Below are 25,291 nucleotides of genomic sequence, written 5' to 3'. Positions count from 1 at the left end.
TTAGTGGAATTTGTATTTTTCATGAATATTTTAATGAAAAATCACCATTTCTGGCGAATACACCGCCCGATTTTTTCAATAGCTCCCAGGTCATTTGAGCCATCGACTCGAAATCAATGCCGACATGTCTTGTTATACTGGTAGAATGAGACACAGCAGTTTTTATTGGATTTTAGTGGAATTTGTATTTTTCATGAATATTTGAATGAAAAATCACCATTTTTGGCGAATACACCGCCCGATTTTTTCAATAGCTCCCATGTCATTTGAGCCATCGACTCGAAATCAATGCCGACATGTCTTGTTACACTGATAGAATGAGACACAGCAGTTTTTATTCGATTTTAGTGGAATTTGTATTTTTCATGAATATTTTAATGAAAAATCACCATTTTTGGCGAATACACCGCCCGATTTTTTCAATAGCTCCCAGGTCATTTGAGCCATCGACTCAAAATCAATGCCGACATGTCTTGTTATACTGGTAGAATGAGACACAGCAGTTTTTATTGGATTTTAGTGGAATTTGTATTTTTCATGAATATTTGAATGAAAAATCACCATTTTTGGCAAATACACCGCCCGATTTTTTCAATAGCTCCCAGGTCATTTGAGCCATCGACTCGAAATCAATGCCGACATGTCTTGTTATACTGGTAGAATGAGACACAGCAGTTTTTATTGGATTTTAGTGGAATTTCTATTTTTCATGAATATTTGAATGAAAAATCACCATTTTTGGCGAATACACCGCCCGATTTTTTCAATAGCTCCCAGGTCATTTGAGCCATCGACTCAAAATCAATGCCGACATGTCTTGTTATACTGGTAGAATGAGACACAGCAGTTTTTATTGGATTTTAGTGGAATTTCTATTTTTCATGAATATTTTAATGAAAAATCACCATTTTTGGCACATACACCGCCCGATTTTTTCAATAGCTCCCAGGTCATTTGAGCCATCGACTCGAAATCAATGGCGACATGTCTTGTTATACTGGTAGAATGAGACACAGCAGTTTTTATTGGATTTTAGTGGAATTTGTATTTTTCATGAATATTTGAATGAAAAATCACCATTTTAGGCGAATACACCGCCCGATTTTTTCAATAGCTCCCAGGTCATTTGAGCCATCGACTCGAAATCAATGCCGACATGTCTTGTTACACTGGTAGAATGAGACACAGCAGTTTTTATTGGATTTTAGTGGAATTTGTATTTTTCATGAATATTTGAATGAAAAATCACCATTTTTGGCGAATACACCGCCCGATTTTTTCAATAGCTCCCAGGTCATTTGAGCCATCGACTCGAAATCAATGCCGACATGTCTTGTTATACTGGTAGAATGAGACACAGCAGTTTTTATTGGATTTTAGTGGAATTTGTATTTTTCATGAATATTTGAATGAAAAATCACCATTTTTGGCGAATACACCGCCCGATTTTTTCAATAGCTCCCAGGTCATTTGAGCCATCGACTCGAAATCAATGCCGACATGTCTTGTTATACTTGTAGAATGAGACACAGCAGTTTTTATTGGATTTATTACGAATTTGTATTTTTCATGAATATTTTAATGAAAAATCACCATTTCTGGCGAATACACCGCCCGATTTTTTCAATAGCTCCCAGGTCATTTGAGCCATCGACTCGAAATCAATGCCGACATGTCTTGTTATACTGGTAGAATGAGACACAGCAGTTTTTATTGGATTTTAGTGGAATTTGTATTTTTCATGAATATTTTAATGAAAAATCACCATTTTTGGCGAATACACCGCCCGATTTTTTCAATAGCTCCCAGGTCATTTGAGCCATCGACTCGAAATCAATGCCGACATGTCTTGTTATACTGGTAGAATGAGACACAGCAGTTTTTATTGGATTCAATACGAATTTGTATTTTTCATGAATATTTGAATGAAAAATCACCATTTTTGGCGAATACACCGCCCGATTTTTTCAATAGCTCCCAGGTCATTTGAGCCATCGACTCGAAATCAATGCCGACATGTCTTGTTATACTGGTAGAATGAGACACAGCAGTTTTTATTGGATTTTAGTGGAATTTGTATTTTTCATGAATATTTGAATGAAAAATCACCATTTTTGGCAAATACACCGCCCGATTTTTTCAATAGCTCCCAGGTCATTTGAGCCATCGACTCGAAATCAATGCCGACATGTCTTGTTATACTGGTAGAATGAGACACAGCAGTTTTTATTGGATTTTAGTGGAATTTGTATTTTTCATGAATATTTGAATGAAAAATCACCATTTTTGGCGAATACACCGCCCGATTTTTTCAATAGCTCCCAGGTCATTTGAGCCATCGACTCAAAATCAATGCCGACATGTCTTGTTATACTGGTAGAATGAGACACAGCAGTTTTTATTGGATTTTAGTGGAATTTCTATTTTTCATGAATATTTTAATGAAAAATCACCATTTTTGGCACATACACCGCCCGATTTTTTCAATAGCTCCCAGGTCATTTGAGCCATCGACTCGAAATCAATGGCGACATGTCTTGTTATACTGGTAGAATGAGACACAGCAGTTTTTATTGGATTTTAGTGGAATTTGTATTTTTCATGAATATTTGAATGAAAAATCACCATTTTTGGCGAATACACCGCCCGATTTTTTCAATAGCTCCCAGGTCATTTGAGCCATCGACTCGAAATCAATGCCGACATGTCTTGTTATACTTGTAGAATGAGACACAGCAGTTTTTATTGGATTTTAGTGGAATTTGTATTTTTCATGAATATTTGAATGAAAAATCACCATTTTTGGCGAATACACCGCCCGATTTTTTCAATAGCTCCCAGGTCATTTGAGCCATCGACTCGAAATCAATGGCGACATGTCTTGTTATACTGGTAGAATGAGACACAGCAGTTTTTATTGGATTTTAGTGGAATTTGTATTTTTCATGAATATTTGAATGAAAAATCACCATTTTTGGCGAATACACCGCCCGATTTTTTCAATAGCTCCCAGGTCATTTGAGCCATCGACTCGAAATCAATGCCGACATGTCTTGTTATACTTGTAGAATGAGACACAGCAGTTTTTATTGGATTTAATACGAATTTGTATTTTTCATGAATATTTTAATGAAAAAATCACCATTTCTGGCGAATACACCGCCCGATTTTTTCATAGCTCCCAGGTCATTTGAGCCATCGACTCGAAATCAATGCCGACATGTCTTGTTATACTGGTAGAATGAGACACAGCAGTTTTTATTGGATTCAATACGAATTTGTATTTTTCATGAATATTTGAATGAAAAATCACCATTTTTGGCGAATACACCGCCCGATTTTTTCAATAGCTCCCAGGTCATTTGAGCCATCGACTCGAAATCAATGCCGACATGTCTTGTTATACTGGTAGAATGAGACACAGCAGTTTTTATTGGATTTTAGTGGAATTTGTATTTTTCATGAATATTTTAATGAAAAATCACCATTTCTGGCGAATACACCGCCCGATTTTTTCAATAGCTCCCAGGTCATTTGAGCCATCGACTCGAAATCAATGCCGACATGTCTTGTTATACTGGTAGAATGAGACACAGCAGTTTTTATTGGATTTTAGTGGAATTTGTATTTTTCATGAATATTTGAATGAAAAATCACCATTTTTGGCGAATACACCGCCCGATTTTTTCAATAGCTCCCATGTCATTTGAGCCATCGACTCGAAATCAATGCCGACATGTCTTGTTACACTGGTAGAATGAGACACAGCAGTTTTTATTCGATTTTAGTGGAATTTGTATTTTTCATGAATATTTTAATGAAAAATCACCATTTTTGGCGAATACACCGCCCGATTTTTTCAATAGCTCCCAGGTCATTTGAGCCATCGACTCAAAATCAATGCCGACATGTCTTGTTATACTGGTAGAATGAGACACAGCAGTTTTTATTGGATTTTAGTGGAATTTGTATTTTTCATGAATATTTGAATGAAAAATCACCATTTTTGGCAAATACACCGCCCGATTTTTTCAATAGCTCCCAGGTCATTTGAGCCATCGACTCGAAATCAATGCCGACATGTCTTGTTATACTGGTAGAATGAGACACAGCAGTTTTTATTGGATTTTAGTGGAATTTCTATTTTTCATGAATATTTGAATGAAAAATCACCATTTTTGGCGAATACACCGCCCGATTTTTTCAATAGCTCCCAGGTCATTTGAGCCATCGACTCAAAATCAATGCCGACATGTCTTGTTATACTGGTAGAATGAGACACAGCAGTTTTTATTGGATTTTAGTGGAATTTCTATTTTTCATGAATATTTTAATGAAAAATCACCATTTTTGGCACATACACCGCCCGATTTTTTCAATAGCTCCCAGGTCATTTGAGCCATCGACTCGAAATCAATGGCGACATGTCTTGTTATACTGGTAGAATGAGACACAGCAGTTTTTATTGGATTTTAGTGGAATTTGTATTTTTCATGAATATTTGAATGAAAAATCACCATTTTAGGCGAATACACCGCCCGATTTTTTCAATAGCTCCCAGGTCATTTGAGCCATCGACTCGAAATCAATGCCGACATGTCTTGTTACACTGGTAGAATGAGACACAGCAGTTTTTATTGGATTTTAGTGGAATTTGTATTTTTCATGAATATTTGAATGAAAAATCACCATTTTTGGCGAATACACCGCCCGATTTTTTCAATAGCTCCCAGGTCATTTGAGCCATCGACTCGAAATCAATGCCGACATGTCTTGTTATACTGGTAGAATGAGACACAGCAGTTTTTATTGGATTTTAGTGGAATTTGTATTTTTCATGAATATTTGAATGAAAAATCACCATTTTTGGCGAATACACCGCCCGATTTTTTCAATAGCTCCCAGGTCATTTGAGCCATCGACTCGAAATCAATGCCGACATGTCTTGTTATACTTGTAGAATGAGACACAGCAGTTTTTATTGGATTTATTACGAATTTGTATTTTTCATGAATATTTTAATGAAAAATCACCATTTCTGGCGAATACACCGCCCGATTTTTTCAATAGCTCCCAGGTCATTTGAGCCATCGACTCGAAATCAATGCCGACATGTCTTGTTATACTGGTAGAATGAGACACAGCAGTTTTTATTGGATTCAATACGAATTTGTATTTTTCATGAATATTTGAATGAAAAATCACCATTTTTGGCGAATACACCGCCCGATTTTTTCAATAGCTCCCAGGTCATTTGAGCCATCGACTCGAAATCAATGCCGACATGTCTTGTTATACTGGTAGAATGAGACACAGCAGTTTTTATTGGATTTTAGTGGAATTTGTATTTTTCATGAATATTTTAATGAAAAATCACCATTTCTGGCGAATACACCGCCCGATTTTTTCAATAGCTCCCAGGTCATTTGAGCCATCGACTCGAAATCAATGCCGACATGTCTTGTTATACTGGTAGAATGAGACACAGCAGTTTTTATTGGATTTTAGTGGAATTTGTATTTTTCATGAATATTTGAATGAAAAATCACCATTTTTGGCGAATACACCGCCCGATTTTTTCAATAGCTCCCATGTCATTTGAGCCATCGACTCGAAATCAATGCCGACATGTCTTGTTACACTGGTAGAATGAGACACAGCAGTTTTTATTCGATTTTAGTGGAATTTGTATTTTTCATGAATATTTTAATGAAAAATCACCATTTTTGGCGAATACACCGCCCGATTTTTTCAATAGCTCCCAGGTCATTTGAGCCATCGACTCAAAATCAATGCCGACATGTCTTGTTATACTGGTAGAATGAGACACAGCAGTTTTTATTGGATTTAATACGAATTTGTATTTTTCATGAATATTTTAATGAAAAATCACCATTTTTGGCGAATACACCGCCCGATTTTTTCAATAGCTCCCAGGTCATTTGAGCCATCGACTCGAAATCAATGCCGACATGTCTTGTTATACTGGTAGAATGAGACACAGCAGTTTTTATTGGATTCAATACGAATTTGTATTTTTCATGAATATTTGAATGAAAAATCACCATTTTTGGCGAATACACCGCCCGATTTTTTCAATAGCTCCCAGGTCATTTGAGCCATCGACTCGAAATCAATGCCGACATGTCTTGTTATACTGGTAGAATGAGACACAGCAGTTTTTATTGGATTTTAGTGGAATTTGTATTTTTCATGAATATTTTAATGAAAAATCACCATTTCTGGCGAATACACCGCCCGATTTTTTCAATAGCTCCCAGGTCATTTGAGCCATCGACTCGAAATCAATGCCGACATGTCTTGTTATATTGGTAGAATGAGACACAGCAGTTTTTATTGGATTTTAGTGGAATTTGTATTTTTCATGAATATTTGAATGAAAAATCACCATTTTTGGCGAATACACCGCCCGATTTTTTCAATAGCTCCCATGTCATTTGAGCCATCGACTCGAAATCAATGCCGACATGTCTTGTTATACTGGTAGAATGAGACACAGAAGTTTTTATTCGATTTTAGTGGAATTTGTATTTTTCATGAATATTTTAATGAAAAATCACCATTTTTGGCGAATACACCGCCCGATTTTTTCAATAGCTCCCAGGTCATTTGAGCCATCGACTCAAAATCAATGCCAACATGTCTTGTTATACTGGTAGAATGAGACACAGCAGTTTTTATTGGATTTAATACGAATTTGTATTTTTCATGAATATTTTAATGAAAAATCACCATTTTTGGCGAATACACAGCCCGATTTTTTCAATAGCTCCCAGGTCATTTGAGCCATCGACTCGAAATCAATGCCGACATGTCTTGTTATACTGGTAGAATGAGACACAGCAGTTTTTATTGGATTTTAGTGGAATTTGTATTTTTCATGAAAATTTGAATGAAAAATCACCATTTTTGGCAAATACACCGCCCGATTTTTTCAATAGCTCCCAGGTCATTTGAGCCATCGACTCGAAATCAATGCCGACATGTCTTGTTATACTGGTAGAATGAGACACAGCAGTTTTTATTGGATTTTAGTGGAATTTCTATTTTTCATGAATATTTGAATGAAAAATCACCATTTTTGGCACATACACCGCCGATTTTTTCAATAGCTCCCAGGTCATTTGAGCCATCGACTCGAAATCAATGGCGACATGTCTTGTTATACTGGTAGAATGAGACACAGCAGTTTTTATTGGATTTTAGTGGAATTTGTATTTTTCATGAATATTTGAATGAAAAATCACCATTTTTGGCGAATACACCGCCCGATTTTTTCAATAGCTCCCAGGTCATTTGAGCCATCGACTCGAAATCAATGCCGACATGTCTTGTTATACTGGTAGAATGAGACACAGCAGTTTTTATTGGATTTTAGTGGATTTGTATTTTTCATGAATATTTGAATGAAAAATCACCATTTTTGGCGAATACACCGCCCGATTTTTTCAATAGCTCCCAGGTCATTTGAGCCATCGACTCGAAATCAATGCCGACATGTCTTGTTATACTGGTAGAATGAGACACAGCAGTTTTTATTGGATTTTAGTGGAATTTGTATTTTTCATGAATATTTGAATGAAAAATCACCATTTTTGGCGAATACACCGCCCGATTTTTTCAATAGCTCCCAGGTCATTTGAGCCATCGACTCGAAATCAATGCCGACATGTCTTGTTATACTTGTAGAATGAGACACAGCAGTTTTTATTGGATTTTAGTGGAATTTGTATTTTTCATGAATATTTGAATGAAAAATCACCATTTTTGGCGAATACACCGCCCGATTTTTTCAATAGCTCCCAGGTCATTTGAGCCATCGACTCGAAATCAATGGCGACATGTCTTGTTATACTGGTAGAATGAGACACAGCAGTTTTTATTGGATTTTAGTGGAATTTGTATTTTTCATGAATATTTGAATGAAAAATCACCATTTTTGGCGAATACACCGCCCGATTTTTTCAATAGCTCCCAGGTCATTTGAGCCATCGACTCGAAATCAATGCCGACATGTCTTGTTATACTTGTAGAATGAGACACAGCAGTTTTTATTGGATTTAATATGAAATTGTATTTTTCATGAATATTTTAATGAAAAATCACCATTTCTGGCGAATACACCGCCCGATTTTTTCAATAGCTCCCAGGTCATTTGAGCCATCGACTCAAAATCAATGCCGACATGTCTTGTTATACTGGTAGAATGAGACACAGCAGTTTTTATTGGATTTTAGTGGAATTTCTATTTTTCATGAATATTTGAATGAAAAATCACCATTTTTGGCACATACACCGCCCGATTTTTTCAATAGCTCCCAGGTCATTTGAGCCATCGACTCGAAATCAATGGCGACATGTCTTGTTATACTGGTAGAATGAGACACAGCAGTTTTTATTGGATTTTAGTGGAATTTGTATTTTTCATGAATATTTGAATGAAAAATCACCATTTTTGGCGAATACACCGCCCGATTTTTTCAATAGCTCCCAGGTCATTTGAGCCATCGACTCGAAATCAATGCCGACATGTCTTGTTATACTGGTAGAATGAGACACAGCAGTTTTTATTGGATTTTAGTGGAATTTGTATTTTTCATGAATATTTGAATGAAAAATCACCATTTTTGGCGAATACACCGCCCGATTTTTTCAATAGCTCCCAGGTCATTTGAGCCATCGACTCGAAATCAATGGCGACATGTCTTGTTATACTGGTAGAATGAGACACAGCAGTTTTTATTGGATTTTAGTGGAATTTGTATTTTTCATGAATATTTGAATGAAAAATCACCATTTTTGGCGAATACACCGCCCGATTTTTTCAATAGCTCCCAGGTCATTTGAGCCATCGACTCGAAATCAATGCCGACATGTCTTGTTATACTTGTAGAATGAGACACAGCAGTTTTTATTGGATTTTAGTGGAATTTGTATTTTTCATGAATATTTGAATGAAAAATCACCATTTTTGGCGAATACACCGCCCGATTTTTTCAATAGCTCCCAGGTCATTTGAGCCATCGACTCGAAATCAATGGCGACATGTCTTGTTATACTGGTAGAATGAGACACAGCAGTTTTTATTGGATTTTAGTGGAATTTGTATTTTTCATGAATATTTGAATGAAAAATCACCATTTTTGGCGAATACACCGCCCGATTTTTTCAATAGCTCCCAGGTCATTTGAGCCATCGACTCGAAATCAATGCCGACATGTCTTGTTATACTTGTAGAATGAGACACAGCAGTTTTTATTGGATTTTAGTGGAATTTCTATTTTTCATGAATATTTGAATGAAAAATCACCATTTTTGGCACATACACCGCCCGATTTTTTCAATAGCTCCCAGGTCATTTGAGCCATCGACTCGAAATCAATGGCGACATGTCTTGTTATACTGGTAGAATGAGACACAGCAGTTTTTATTGGATTTTAGTGGAATTTGTATTTTTCATGAATATTTGAATGAAAAATCACCATTTTTGGCGAATACACCGCCCGATTTTTTCAATAGCTCCCAGGTCATTTGAGCCATCGACTCGAAATCAATGCCGACATGTCTTGTTATACTGGTAGAATGAGACACAGCAGTTTTTATTGGATTTTAGTGGAATTTGTATTTTTCATGAATATTTGAATGAAAAATCACCATTTTTGGCGAATACACCGCCCGATTTTTTCAATAGCTCCCAGGTCATTTGAGCATCGACTCGAAATCAATGGCGACATGTCTTGTTATACTGGTAGAATGAGACACAGCAGTTTTTATTGGATTTTAGTGGAATTTGTATTTTTCATGAATATTTGAATGAAAAATCACCATTTTTGGCGAATACACCGCCCGATTTTTTCAATAGCTCCCAGGTCATTTGAGCCATCGACTCGAAATCAATGCCGACATGTCTTGTTATACTTGTAGAATGAGACACAGCAGTTTTTATTGGATTTTAGTGGAATTTGTATTTTTCATGAATATTTGAATGAAAAATCACCATTTTTGGCGAATACACCGCCCGATTTTTTCAATAGCTCCCAGGTCATTTGAGCCATCGACTCGAAATCAATGGCGACATGTCTTGTTATACTGGTAGAATGAGACACAGCAGTTTTTATTGGATTTTAGTGGAATTTGTATTTTTCATGAATATTTGAATGAAAAATCACCATTTTTGGCGAATACACCGCCCGATTTTTTCAATAGCTCCCAGGTCATTTGAGCCATCGACTCGAAATCAATGCCGACATGTCTTGTTATACTTGTAGAATGAGACACAGCAGTTTTTATTGGATTTAATACGAATTTGTATTTTTCATGAATATTTTAATGAAAAATCACCATTTCTGGCGAATACACCGCCCGATTTTTTCAATAGCTCCCAGGTCATTTGAGCCATCGACTCAAAATAAATGCCGACATGTCTTGTTATACTGGTAGAATGAGACACAGCAGTTTTTATTAGATTTTAGTGGAATTTCTATTTTTCATGAATATTTTAATGAAAAATCACCATTTTTGGCACATACACCGCCCGATTTTTTCAATAGCTCCCAGGTCATTTGAGCCATCGACTCGAAATCAATGGCGACATGTCTTGTTATACTGGTAGAATGAGACACAGCAGTTTTTATTGGATTTTAGTGGAATTTGTATTTTTCATGAATATTTGAATGAAAAATCACCATTTTTGGCGAATACACCGCCCGATTTTTTCAATAGCTCCCAGGTCATTTGAGCCATCGACTCGAAATCAATGCCGACATGTCTTGTTATACTGGTAGAATGAGACACAGCAGTTTTTATTGGATTTTAGTGGAATTTGTATTTTTCATGAATATTTGAATGAAAAATCACCATTTTTGGCGAATACACCGCCCGATTTTTTCAATAGCTCCCAGGTCATTTGAGCCATCGACTCGAAATCAATGGCGACATGTCTTGTTATACTGGTAGAATGAGACACAGCAGTTTTTATTGGATTTTAGTGGAATTTGTATTTTCATGAATATTTGAATGAAAAATCACCATTTTTGGCGAATACACCGCCCGATTTTTTCAATAGCTCCCAGGTCATTTGAGCCATCGACTCGAAATCAATGGCGACATGTCTTGTTATACTGGTAGAATGAGACACAGCAGTTTTTATTGGATTTTAGTGGAATTTGTATTTTTCATGAATATTTGAATGAAAAATCACCATTTTTGGCGAATACACCGCCCGATTTTTTCAATAGCTCCCAGGTCATTTGAGCCATCGACTCGAAATCAATGCCGACATGTCTTGTTATACTGGTAGAATGAGACACAGCAGTTTTTATTGGATTTTAGTGGAATTTGTATTTTTCATGAATATTTGAATGAAAAATCACCATTTTTGGCGAATACACCGCCCGATTTTTTCAATAGCTCCCAGGTCATTTGAGCCATCGACTCGAAATCAATGGCGACATGTCTTGTTATACTGGTAGAATGAGACACAGCAGTTTTTATTGGATTTTAGTGGAATTTGTATTTTTCATGAATATTTGAATGAAAAATCACCATTTTTGGCGAATACACCGCCCGATTTTTTCAATAGCTCCCAGGTCATTTGAGCCATCGACTCGAAATCAATGCCGACATGTCTTGTTATACTTGTAGAATGAGACACAGCAGTTTTTATTGGATTTTAGTGGAATTTGTATTTTTCATGAATATTTGAATGAAAAATCACCATTTTTGGCGAATACACCGCCCGATTTTTTCAATAGCTCCCAGGTCATTTGAGCCATCGACTCGAAATCAATGGCGACATGTCTTGTTATACTGGTAGAATGAGACACAGCAGTTTTTATTGGATTTTAGTGGAATTTGTATTTTTCATGAATATTTGAATGAAAAATCACCATTTTTGGCGAATACACCGCCCGATTTTTTCAATAGCTCCCAGGTCATTTGAGCCATCGACTCGAAATCAATGGCGACATGTCTTGTTATACTGGTAGAATGAGACACAGCAGTTTTTATTGGATTTTAGTGGAATTTGTATTTTTCATGAATATTTGAATGAAAAATCACCATTTTTGGCGAATACACCGCCCGATTTTTTCAATAGCTCCCAGGTCATTTGAGCCATCGACTCGAAATCAATGCCGACATGTCTTGTTATACTTGTAGAATGAGACACAGCAGTTTTTATTGGATTTAATACGAATTTGTATTTTTCATGAATATTTTAATGAAAAATCACCATTTCTGGCGAATACACCGCCCGATTTTTTCAATAGCTCCCAGGTCATTTGAGCCATCGACTCAAAATCAATGCCGACATGTCTTGTTATACTGGTAGAATGAGACACAGCAGTTTTTATTGGATTTTAGTGGAATTTCTATTTTTCATGAATATTTTAATGAAAAATCACCATTTTTGGCACATACACCGCCCGATTTTTTCAATAGCTCCCAGGTCATTTGAGCCATCGACTCGAAATCAATGGCGACATGTCTTGTTATACTGGTAGAATGAGACACAGCAGTTTTTATTGGATTTTAGTGGAATTTGTATTTTTCATGAATATTTGAATGAAAAATCACCATTTTTGGCGAATACACCGCCCGATTTTTTCAATAGCTCCCAGGTCATTTGAGCCATCGACTCGAAATCAATGCCGACATGTCTTGTTATACTGGTAGAATGAGACACAGCAGTTTTTATTGGATTTTAGTGGAATTTGTATTTTTCATGAATATTTGAATGAAAAATCACCATTTTTGGCGAATACACCGCCCGATTTTTTCAATAGCTCCCAGGTCATTTGAGCCATCGACTCGAAATCAATGGCGACATGTCTTGTTATACTGGTAGAATGAGACACAGCAGTTTTTATTGGATTTTAGTGGAATTTGTATTTTTCATGAATATTTGAATGAAAAATCACCATTTTTGGCGAATACACCGCCCGATTTTTTCAATAGCTCCCAGGTCATTTGAGCCATCGACTCGAAATCAATGCCGACATGTCTTGTTATACTTGTAGAATGAGACACAGCAGTTTTTATTGGATTTTAGTGGAATTTGTATTTTTCATGATATTTGAATGAAAAATCACCATTTTTGGCGAATACACCGCCCGATTTTTTCAATAGCTCCCAGGTCATTTGAGCCATCGACTCGAAATCAATGGCGACATGTCTTGTTATACTGGTAGAATGAGACACAGCAGTTTTTATTGGATTTTAGTGGAATTTGTATTTTTCATGAATATTTGAATGAAAAATCACCATTTTTGGCGAATACACCGCCCGATTTTTTCAATAGCTCCCAGGTCATTTGAGCCATCGACTCGAAATCAATGCCGACATGTCTTGTTATACTGGTAGAATGAGACACAGCAGTTTTTATTGGATTTTAGTGGAATTTGTATTTTTCATGAATATTTGAATGAAAAATCACCATTTTTGGCGAATACACCGCCCGATTTTTTCAATAGCTCCCAGGTCATTTGAGCCATCGACTCGAAATCAATGGCGACATGTCTTGTTATACTGGTAGAATGAGACACAGCAGTTTTATTGGATTTTAGTGGAATTTGTATTTTTCATGAATATTTGAATGAAAAATCACCATTTTTGGCGAATACACCGCCCGATTTTTTCAATAGCTCCCAGGTCATTTGAGCCATCGACTCGAAATCAATGCCGACATGTCTTGTTATACTGGTAGAATGAGACACAGCAGTTTTTATTGGATTTTAGTGGAATTTGTATTTTTCATGAATATTTTAATGAAAAATCACCATTTCTGACGAATACACCGCCCGATTTTTTCAATAGCTCCCAGGTCATTTGAGCCATCGACTCGAAATCAATGCCGACATGTCTTGTTATACTGGTAGAATGAGACACAGCAGTTTTTATTGGATTTTAGTGGAATTTGTATTTTTCATGAATATTTGAATGAAAAATCACCATTTTTGGCGAATACACCGCCCGATTTTTTCAATAGCTCCCATGTCATTTGAGCCATCGACTCGAAATCAATGCCGACATGTCTTGTTACACTGGTAGAATGAGACACAGCAGTTTTTATTCGATTTAGTGGAATTTGTATTTTTCATGAATATTTTAATGAAAAATCACCATTTTTGGCGAATACACCGCCCGATTTTTTCAATAGCTCCCAGGTCATTTGAGCCATCGACTCAAAATCAATGCCAACATGTCTTGTTATACTGGTAGAATGAGACACTGCAGTTTTTATTGGATTTAATACGAATTTGTATTTTCATGAATATTTTAATGAAAAATCACCATTTTTGGCGAATACACAGCCCGATTTTTTCAATAGCTCCCAGGTCATTTGAGCCATCGACTCGAAATCAATGCCGACATGTCTTGTTATACTGGTAGAATGAGACACAGCAGTTTTTATTGGATTTTAGTGGAATTTGTATTTTTCATGAATATTTGAATGAAAAATCACCATTTTTGGCAAATACACCGCCCGATTTTTTCAATAGCTCCCAGGTCATTTGAGCCATCGACTCGAAATCAATGCCGACATGTCTTGTTATACTGGTAGAATGAGACACAGCAGTTTTTATTGGATTTAGTGGAATTTGTATTTTTCATGAATATTTGAATGAAAAATCACCATTTTTGGCACATACACCGCCCAATTTTTTCAATAGCTCCCAGGTCATTTGAGCCATCGACTCGAAATCAATGGCGACATGTCTTGTTATACTGGTAGAATGAGACACAGCAGTTTTTATTGGATTTTAGTGGAATTTGTATTTTTCATGAATATTTGAATGAAAAATCACCATTTTTGGCGAATACACCGCCCGATTTTTTCAATAGCTCCCAGGTCATTTGAGCCATCGACTCGAAATCAATGGCGACATGTCTTGTTATACTGGTAGAATGAGACACAGCAGTTTTTATTGGATTTTAGTGGAATTTGTATTTTTCATGAATATTTGAATGAAAAATCACCATTTTTGGCGAATACACCGCCCGATTTTTTCAATAGCTCCCAGGTCATTTGAGCCATCGACTCGAAATCAATGCCGACATGTCTTGTTATACTTGTAGAATGAGACACAGCAGTTTTTATTGGATTTAATACGAATTTGTATTTTTCATGAATATTTTAATGAAAATCACCATTTCTGGCGAATACACCGCCCGATTTTTTCAATAGCTCCCAGGTCATTTGAGCCATCGACTCAAAATCAATGCCGACATGTCTTGTTATACTGGTAGAATGAGACACAGCAGTTTTTATTGGATTTTAGTGGAATTTGTATTTTTCATGAATATTTGAATGAAAAATCACCATTTTTGGCAAATACACCGCCCGATTTTTTCAATAGCTCCCAGGTCATTTGAGCCATCGACTCGAAATCAATGCCGACATGTCTTGTTATACTGGTAGAATGAGACACAGCAGTTTTTATTGGATTTTAGTGGAATTTGTATTTTTCATGAATATTTGAATGAAAAATCACCATTTTTGGCGAATACACCGCCCGATTTTTTCAATAGCTCCCAGGTCATTTGAGCCATCGACTCGAAATCAATGCCGACATGTCTTGTTATACTTGTAGAATGAGACACAGCAGTTTTTATTGGATTTTAGTGGAATTTGTATTTTTCATGAATATTTGAATGAAAAATCACCATTTTTGGCGAATACACCGCCCGATTTTTTCAATAGCTCCCAGGTCATTTGAGCCATCGACTCGAAATCAATGGCGACATGTCTTGTTATACTGGTAGAATGAGACACAGCAGTTTTTATTGGATTTTAGTGGAATTTGTATTTTTCATGAATATTTGAATGAAAAATCACCATTTTTGGCGAATACACCGCCCGATTTTTTCAATAGCTCCCAGGTCATTTGAGCCATCGACTCGAAATCAATGCCGACATGTCTTGTTATACTTGTAGAATGAGACACAGCAGTTTTTATTGGATTTAATACGAATTTGTATTTTTCATGAATATTTTAATGAAAAATCACCATTTCTGGCGAATACACCGCCCGATTTTTTCAATAGCTCCCAGGTCATTTGAGCCATCGACTCAAAATCAATGCCGACATGTCTTGTTATACTGGTAGAATGAGACACAGCAGTTTTTATTGGATTTTAGTGGAATTTCTATTTTTCATGAATATTTTAATGAAAAATCACCATTTTTGGCGAATACACCGCCCGATTTTTTCAATAGCTCCCAGGTCATTTGAGCCATCGACTCGAAATCAATGGCGACATGTCTTGTTATACTGGTAGAATGAGACACAGCAGTTTTTATTGGATTTTAGTGGAATTTGTATTTTTCATGAATATTTGAATGAAAAATCACCATTTTTGGCGAATACACCGCCCGATTTTTTCAATAGCTCCCAGGTCATTTGAGCCATCGACTCGAAATCAATGCCGACATGTCTTGTTATACTTGTAGAATGAGACACAGCAGTTTTTATTGGATTTTAGTGGAATTTGTATTTTTCATGAATATTTTAATGAAAAATCACCATTTTTGGCGAATACACCGCCCGATTTTTTCAATAGCTCCCAGGTCATTTGAGCCATCGACTCGAAATCAATGGCGACATGTCTTGTTATACTGGTAGAATGAGACACAGCAGTTTTTATTGGATTTTAGTGGAATTTGTATTTTTCATGAATATTTGAATGAAAAATCACCATTTTTGGCGAATACACCGCCCGATTTTTTCAATAGCTCCCAGGTCATTTGAGCCATCGACTCGAAATCAATGCCGACATGTCTTGTTATACTTGTAGAATGAGACACAGCAGTTTTTATTGGATTTAATACGAATTTGTATTTTTCATGAATATTTGAATGAAAAATCACCATTTCTGGCGAATACACCGCCCGATTTTTTCAATAGCTCCCAGGTCATTTGAGCCATCGACTCGAAATCAATGCCGACATGTCTTGTTATACTGGTAGAATGAGACACAGCAGTTTTTATTGGATTCAATACGAATTTGTATTTTTCATGAATATTTGAATGAAAAATCACCATTTTTGGCGAATACACCGCCCGATTTTTTCAATAGCTCCCAGGTCATTTGAGCCATCGACTCGAAATCAATGCCGACATGTCTTGTTATACTGGTAGAATGAGACACAGCAGTTTTTATTGGATTTTAGTGGAATTTGTATTTTTCATGAATATTTTAATGAAAAATCACCATTTCTGGCGAATACACCGCCCGATTTTTTCAATAGCTCCCATGTCATTTGAGCCATCGACTCGAAATCAATGCCGACATGTCTTGTTACACTGGTAGAATGAGACACAGCAGTTTTTATTCGATTTTAGTGGAATTTGTATTTTTCATGAATATTTTAATGAAAAATCACCATTTTTGGCGAATACACCGCCCGATTTTTTCAATAGCTCCCAGGTCATTTGAGCCATCGACTCGAAATCAATGCCGACATGTCTTGTTATACTGGTAGAATGAGACACAGCAGTTTTTATTGGATTCAATACGAATTTGTATTTTTCATGAATATTTGAATGAAAAATCACCATTTTTGGCGAATACACCGCCCGATTTTTTCAATAGCTCCCAGGTCATTTGAGCCATCGACTCGAAATCAATGCCGACATGTCTTGTTATACTGGTAGAATGAGACACAGCAGTTTTTATTGGATTTTAGTGGAATTTGTATTTTTCATGAATATTTTAATGAAAAATCACCATTTCTGGCGAATACACCGCCCGATTTTTTCAATAGCTCCCAGGTCATTTGAGCCATCGACTCGAAATCAATGCCGACATGTCTTGTTATACTGGTAGAATGAGACACAGCAGTTTTTATTGGATTTTAGTGGAATTTGTATTTTTCATGAATATTTGAATGAAAAATCACCATTTTTGGCGAATACACCGCCCGATTTTTTCAATAGCTCCCATGTCATTTGAGCCATCGACTCGAAATCAATGCCGACATGTCTTGTTACACTGGTAGAATGAGACACAGCAGTTTTTATTCGATTTTAGTGGAATTTGTATTTTTCATGAATATTTTAATGAAAAATCACCATTTTTGGCGAATACACCGCCCGATTTTTTCAATAGCTCCCAGGTCATTTGAGCCATCGACTCAAAATCAATGCCAACATGTCTTGTTATACTGGTAGAATGAGACACAGCAGTTTTTATTGGATTTAATACGAATTTGTATTTTTCATGAATATTTTAATGAAAAATCACCATTTTTGGCGAATACACAGCCCGATTTTTTCAATAGCTCCCAGGTCATTTGAGCCATCGACTCGAAATCAATGCCGACATGTCTTGTTATACTGGTAGAATGAGACACAGCAGTTTTTATTGGATTTTAGTGGAATTTGTATTTTTCATGAATATTTGAATGAAAAATCACCATTTTTGGCAAATACACCGCCCGATTTTTTCAATAGCTCCCAGGTCATTTGAGCCATCGACTCGAAATCAATGCCGACATGTCTTGTTATACTGGTAGAATGAGACACAGCAGTTTTTATTGGATTTTAGTGGAATTTGTATTTTTCATGAATATTTGAATGAAAAATCACCATTTTTGGCGAATACACCGCCCGATTTTTTCAATAGCTCCCAGGTCATTTGAGCCATCGACTCGAAATCAATGCCGACATGTCTTGTTATACTGGTAGAATGAGACACAGCAGTTTTTATTGGATTTAATACGAATTTGTATTTTTCATGAATATTTTAATGAAAAATCACCATTTTTGGCGAATACACCGCCCGATTTTTTCAATAGCTCCCAGGTCATTTGAGCCATCGACTCGAAATCAATGCCGACATGTCTTGTTATACTGGTAGAATGAGACACAGCAGTTTTTATTGGATTTTAGTGGAATTTGTATTTTTCATGAATATTTGAATGAAAAATCACCATTTTTGGCAAATACACCGCCCGATTTTTTCAATAGCTCCCAGGTCATTTGAGCCATCGACTCGAAATCAATGCCGACATGTCTTGTTATACTGGTAGAATGAGACACAGCAGTTTTTATTGGATTTTAGTGGAATTTGTATTTTTCATGAATATTTGAATGAAAAATCACCATTTTTGGCGAATACACCGCCCGATTTTTTCAATAGCTCCCAGGTCATTTGAGCCATCGACTCAAAATCAATGCCGACATGTCTTGTTATACTGGTAGAATGAGACACAGCAGTTTTTATTGGATTTTAGTGGAATTTCTATTTTTCATGAATATTTGAATGAAAAATCACCAATTTTGGCGAATACACCGCCCGATTTTTTCAATAGCTCCCAGGTCATTTGAGCCATCGACTCGAAATCAATGGCGACATGTCTTGTTATACTGGTAGAATGAGACACAGCAGTTTTTATTGGATTTTAGTGGAATTTGTATTTTTCATGAATATTTGAATGAAAAATCACCATTTTTGGCGAATACACCGCCCGATTTTTTCAATAGCTCCCAGGTCATTTGAGCCATCGACTCGAAATCAATGGCGACATGTCTTGTTATACTGGTAGAATGAGACACAGCAGTTTTTATTGGATTTTAGTGGAATTTGTATTTTTCATGAATATTTGAATGAAAAATCACCATTTTTGGCGAATACACCGCCCGATTTTTTCAATAGCTCCCAGGTCATTTGAGCCATCGACTCGAAATCAATGCCGACATGTCTTGTTATACTTGTAGAATGAGACACAGCAGTTTTTATTGAGTTTTTATTGGATTTTAGTGGAATTTGTATTTTTCATGAATATTTTAATGAAAAATCACCATTTTTGGCGCAAATGACCGCCACGATTTTATCAATAGCTCCAGTGTATTTGCGCCAAAAATGGTGATTTTTCATTAAAATATTCATGAAAAATACAAATTCCACTAAAATCCAATAAAAACTGCTGTGTCTCATTCTACCAGTATAACAAGACATGTCGGCATTGATTTCGAGTCGATGGCTCAAATGACCTGGGAGCTATTGAAAAAATCGGGCGGTGTATTTGCCAAAAATGGTGATTTTTCATTCAAATATTCATGAAAAATACAAATTCCACTAAAATCCAATAAAAACTGCTGTGTCTCATTCTACCAGTATAACAAGACATGTCGGCATTGATTTCGAGTCGATGGCTCAAATGACCTGGGAGCTATTGAAAAAATCGGGCGGTGTATTCGCCAAAAATGGTGATTTTTCATTCAAATATTCATGAAAAATACAAATTCGTATTGAATCCAATAAAAACTGCTGTGTCTCATTCTACAAGTATAACAAGACATGTCGGCATTGATTTCGAGTCGATGGCTCAAATGACCTGGGAGCTATTGAAAAAATCGGGCGGTGTATTCGCCAGAAATGGTGATTTTTCATTAAAATATTCATGAAAAATACAAATTCCACTAAAATCCAATAAAAACTGCTGTGTCTCATTCTACCAGTATAACAAGACATGTCGGCATTGATTTCGAGTCGATGGCTCAAATGACCTGGGAGCTATTGAAAAAATCGGGGCGGTGTATTCGCCAAAAATGGTGATTTTTCATTCAAATATTCATGAAAAATACAAATTCGTATTGAATCCAATAAAAACTGCTGTGTCTCATTCTACAAGTATAACAAGACATGTCGGCATTGATTTTGAGTCGATGGCTCAAATGACCTGGGAGCTATTGAAAAAAATCGGGCGGTGTATTCGCCAGAAATGGTGATTTTTCATTAAAATATTCATGAAAAATACAAATTCGTATTAAGTCCAATAAAAACTGCTGTGTCTCATTCTACAAGTATAACAAGACATGTCGGCATTGATTTCGAGTCGATGGCTCAAATGACCTGGGAGCTATTGAAAAAATCGGGCGGTGTATTCGCCAGAAATGGTGATTTTTCATTAAAATATTCATGAAAAATACAAATTCGTATTAAGTCCAATAAAAAACTGCTGTGTCTCATTCTACAAGTATAACAAGACATGTCGGCATTGATTTCGAGTCGATGGCTCAAATGACCTGGGAGCTATTGAAAAAATCGGGGCGGTGTATGTGCCAAAAATGGTGATTTTTCATTAAAATATTCATGAAAAATACAAATTCAACTTAAATCCTATAAAAACTGCTGTGTCTCATTCTACCAGTATAACAAGACATGTCGGCATTGATTTCGAGTCGATGGCTCAAATGACCTGGGGAGCTATTGAAAAAATCGGGCGGTGTATTCGCCAAAAATGGTGATTTTTCATTCAAATATTCATGAAAAATACAAATTCCACTAAAATCCAATAAAAACTGCTGTGTCTCATTCTACCAGTATAACAAGACATGTCGGCATTGATTTCGAGTCGATGGCTCAAATGACCTGGGGAGCTATTGAAAAAATCGGGCGGTGTATTCGCCAGAAATGGTGATTTTTCATTAAAATATTCATGAAAAATACAAATTCCACTAAAATCCAATAAAAACTGCTGTGTCTCATTCTACCAGTATAACAAGACATGTCGGCATTGATTTCGAGTCGATGGCTCAAATGACCTGGGAGCTATTGAAAAAAATCGGGCGGTGTATTCGCCAAAAAATGGTGATTTTTCATTCAAATATTCATGAAAAATACAAATTCGTATTGAATCCAATAAAAACTGCTGTGTCTCATTCTACAAGTATAACAAGACATGTCGGCATTGATTTCGAGTCGATGGCTCAAATGACCTGGGAGCTATTGAAAAAATCGGGCGGTGTATTCGCCAGAAATGGTGATTTTTCATTAAAATATTCATGAAAAATACAAATTCGTATTAAATCCAATAAAAACTGCTGTGTCTCATTCTACAAGTATAACAAGACATGTCGGCATTGATTTCGAGTCGATGGCTCAAATGACCTGGGAGCTATTGAAAAAATCGGGCGGTGTATTCGCCAAAAATGGTGATTTTTCATTCAAATATTCATGAAAAATACAAATTCCACTAAAATCCAATAAAAACTGCTGTGTCTCATTCTACCAGTATAACAAGACATGTTGGCATTGATTTTGAGTCGATGGCTCAAATGACCTGGGAGCTATTGAAAAAATCGGGCGGTGTATTCGCCAAAAATGGTGATTTTTCATTCAAATATTCATGAAAAATACAAATTCCACTAAAATCCAATAAAAACTGCTGTGTCTCATTCTACCAGTGTAACAAGACATGTCGGCATTGATTTCGAGTCGATGGCTCAAATGACCTGGGAGCTATTGAAAAAAATCGGGCGGTGTATTCGCCAAAAATGGTGATTTTTCATTCAAATATTCATGAAAAATACAAATTCCACTAAAATCCAATAAAAAACTGCTGTGTCTCATTCTACCAGTATAACAAGACATGTCGGCATTGATTTCGAGTCGATGGCTCAAATGACCTGGGAGCTATTGAAAAAATCGGGGCGGTGTATTCGCCAGAAATGGTGATTTTCATTAAAATATTCATGAAAAATACAAATTCCACTTAAAATCCAATAAAAACTGCTGTGTCTCATTCTACCAGTATAACAAGACATGTCGGCATTGATTTCGAGTCGATGGCTCAAATGACCTGGGAGCTATTGAAAAAATCGGGCGGTGTATTCGCCAAAAATGGTGATTTTTCATTCAAATATTCATGAAAAAATACAAATTCGTATTGAATCCAATAAAAACTGCTGTGTCTCATTCTACAAGTATAACAAGACATGTCGGCATTGATTTCGAGTCGATGGCTCAAATGACCTGGGAGCTATTGAAAAAATCGGGCGGTGTATTCGCCAGAAATGGTGATTTTTCATTAAAATATTCATGAAAAATACAAATTCGTATTAAATCCAATAAAAACTGCTGTGTCTCATTCTACAAGTATAACAAGACATGTCGGCATTGATTTCGAGTCGATGGCTCAAATGACCTGGGAGCTATTGAAAAAATCGGGCGGTGTATTCGCCAAAAATGGTGATTTTTCATTAAAATATTCATGAAAAAATACAAATTCAACTTAAATCCATATAAAAACTGCTGTGTCTCATTCTACCAGTATAACAAGACATGTTCGCGCATTGATTTCGAGTCGATGGCTCAAATGACCTGGGAGCTATTGAAAAAATCGGGCGGTGTATTCGCCAAAAATGGTGATTTTTCATTCAAATATTCATGAAAAATACAAATTCCACTAAAATCCAATAAAAACTGCTGTGTCTCATTCTACCAGTATAACAAGACATGTTGGCATTGATTTTGAGTCGATGGCTCAAATGACCTGGGAGCTATTGAAAAAATCGGGCGGTGTATTCGCCAAAAATGGTGATTTTTCATTCAAATATTCATGAAAAATACAAATTCCACTAAAATCCAATAAAAACTGCTGTGTCTCATTCTACCAGTAGTAACAAGACATGTCGGCATTGATTTCGAGTCGATGGCTCAAATGACCTGGGAGCTATTGAAAAAATCGGGCGGGTGTATTCGCCAAAAATGGTGATTTTTCATTCAAATATTCATGAAAAATACAAATTCCACTAAAATCCAATAAAAACTGCTGTGTCTCATTCTACCAGTATAACAAGACATGTCGGCATTGATTTCGAGTCGATGGCTCAAATGACCTGGGAGCTATTGAAAAAATCGGGCGGTGTATTCGCCAGAAATGGTGATTTTTCATTAAAATATTCATGAAAAATACAAATTCCACTAAAATCCAATAAAAACTGCTGTGTCTCATTCTACCAGTATAACAAGACATGTCGGCATTGATTTCGAGTCGATGGCTCAAATGACCTGGGAGCTATTGAAAAAATCGGGCGGTGTATTCGCCAAAAATGGTGATTTTTCATTCAAATATTCATGAAAAATACAAATTCGTATTGAATCCAATAAAAACTGCTGTGTCTCATTCTACAAGTATAACAAGACATGTCGGCATTGATTTCGAGTCGATGGCTCAAATGACCTGGGAGCTATTGAAAAAATCGGGCGGTGTATTCGCCAAAAATGGTGATTTTTCATTCAAATATTCATGAAAAATACAAATTCCACTAAAATCCAATAAAAACTGCTGTGTCTCATTCTACCAAGTATAACAAGACATGTCGGCATTGATTTCGAGTCGATGGCTCAAATGACCTGGGAGCTATTGAAAAAATCGGGCGGTGTATTCGCCAAAAATGGTGATTTTTCATTCAAATATTCATGAAAAATACAAATTCGTATTAAATCCAATAAAAACTGCTGTGTCTCATTCTACAAGTATAACAAGACATGTCGGCATTGATTTCGAGTCGATGGCTCAAATGACCTGGGAGCTATTGAAAAAATCGGGCGGTGTATTCGCCAAAAATGGTGATTTTTCATTCAAATATTCATGAAAAATACAAATTCCACTAAAATCCAATAAAAACTGCTGTGTCTCATTCTACCAGTATAACAAGACATGTCGGCATTGATTTCGAGTCGATGGCTCAAATGACCTGGGAGCTATTGAAAAAATCGGGCGGTGTATTCGCCAAAAATGGTGATTTTTCATTCAAATATTCATGAAAAATACAAATTCCACTAAAATCCAATAAAAACTGCTGTGTCTCATTCTACCAGTATAACAAGACATGTCGGCATTGATTTCGAGTCGATGGCTCAAATGACCTGGGAGCTATTGAAAAAATCGGGCGGTGTATTCGCCAAAAATGGTGATTTTTCATTCAAATATTCATGAAAAATACAAATTCCACTAAAATCCAATAAAAACTGCTGTGTCTCATTCTACCAGTATAACAAGACATGTCGGCATTGATTTCGAGTCGATGGCTCAAATGACCTGGGAGCTATTGAAAAAATCGGGCGGTGTATTCGCCAAAAATGGTGATTTTTCATTCAAATATTCATGAAAAATACAAATTCCACTAAAATCCAATAAAAACTGCTGTGTCTCATTCTACCAGTATAACAAGACATGTCGGCATTGATTTCGAGTCGATGGCTCAAATGACCTGGGAGCTATTGAAAAAATCGGGCGGTGTATTCGCCAAAAATGGTGATTTTTCATTCAAATATTCATGAAAAATACAAATTCCACTTAAATCCAATAAAAACTGCTGTGTCTCATTCTACCAGTATAACAAGACATGTCGGCATTGATTTCGAGTCGATGGCTCAAATGACCTGGGAGCTATTGAAAAAATCGGGCGGTGTATTCGCCAAAAATGGTGATTTTTCATTCAAATATTCATGAAAAATACAAATTCCACTAAAATCC

The sequence above is a fragment of the Pagrus pagrus genome (assembly GCF_965226575.1).
Source record: "Pagrus pagrus genome assembly, chromosome: 20".
In the NCBI taxonomy this organism is placed as follows: domain Eukaryota; kingdom Metazoa; phylum Chordata; class Actinopteri; order Spariformes; family Sparidae; genus Pagrus; species Pagrus pagrus.
This window is presented reverse-complemented; position numbering follows the sequence as displayed.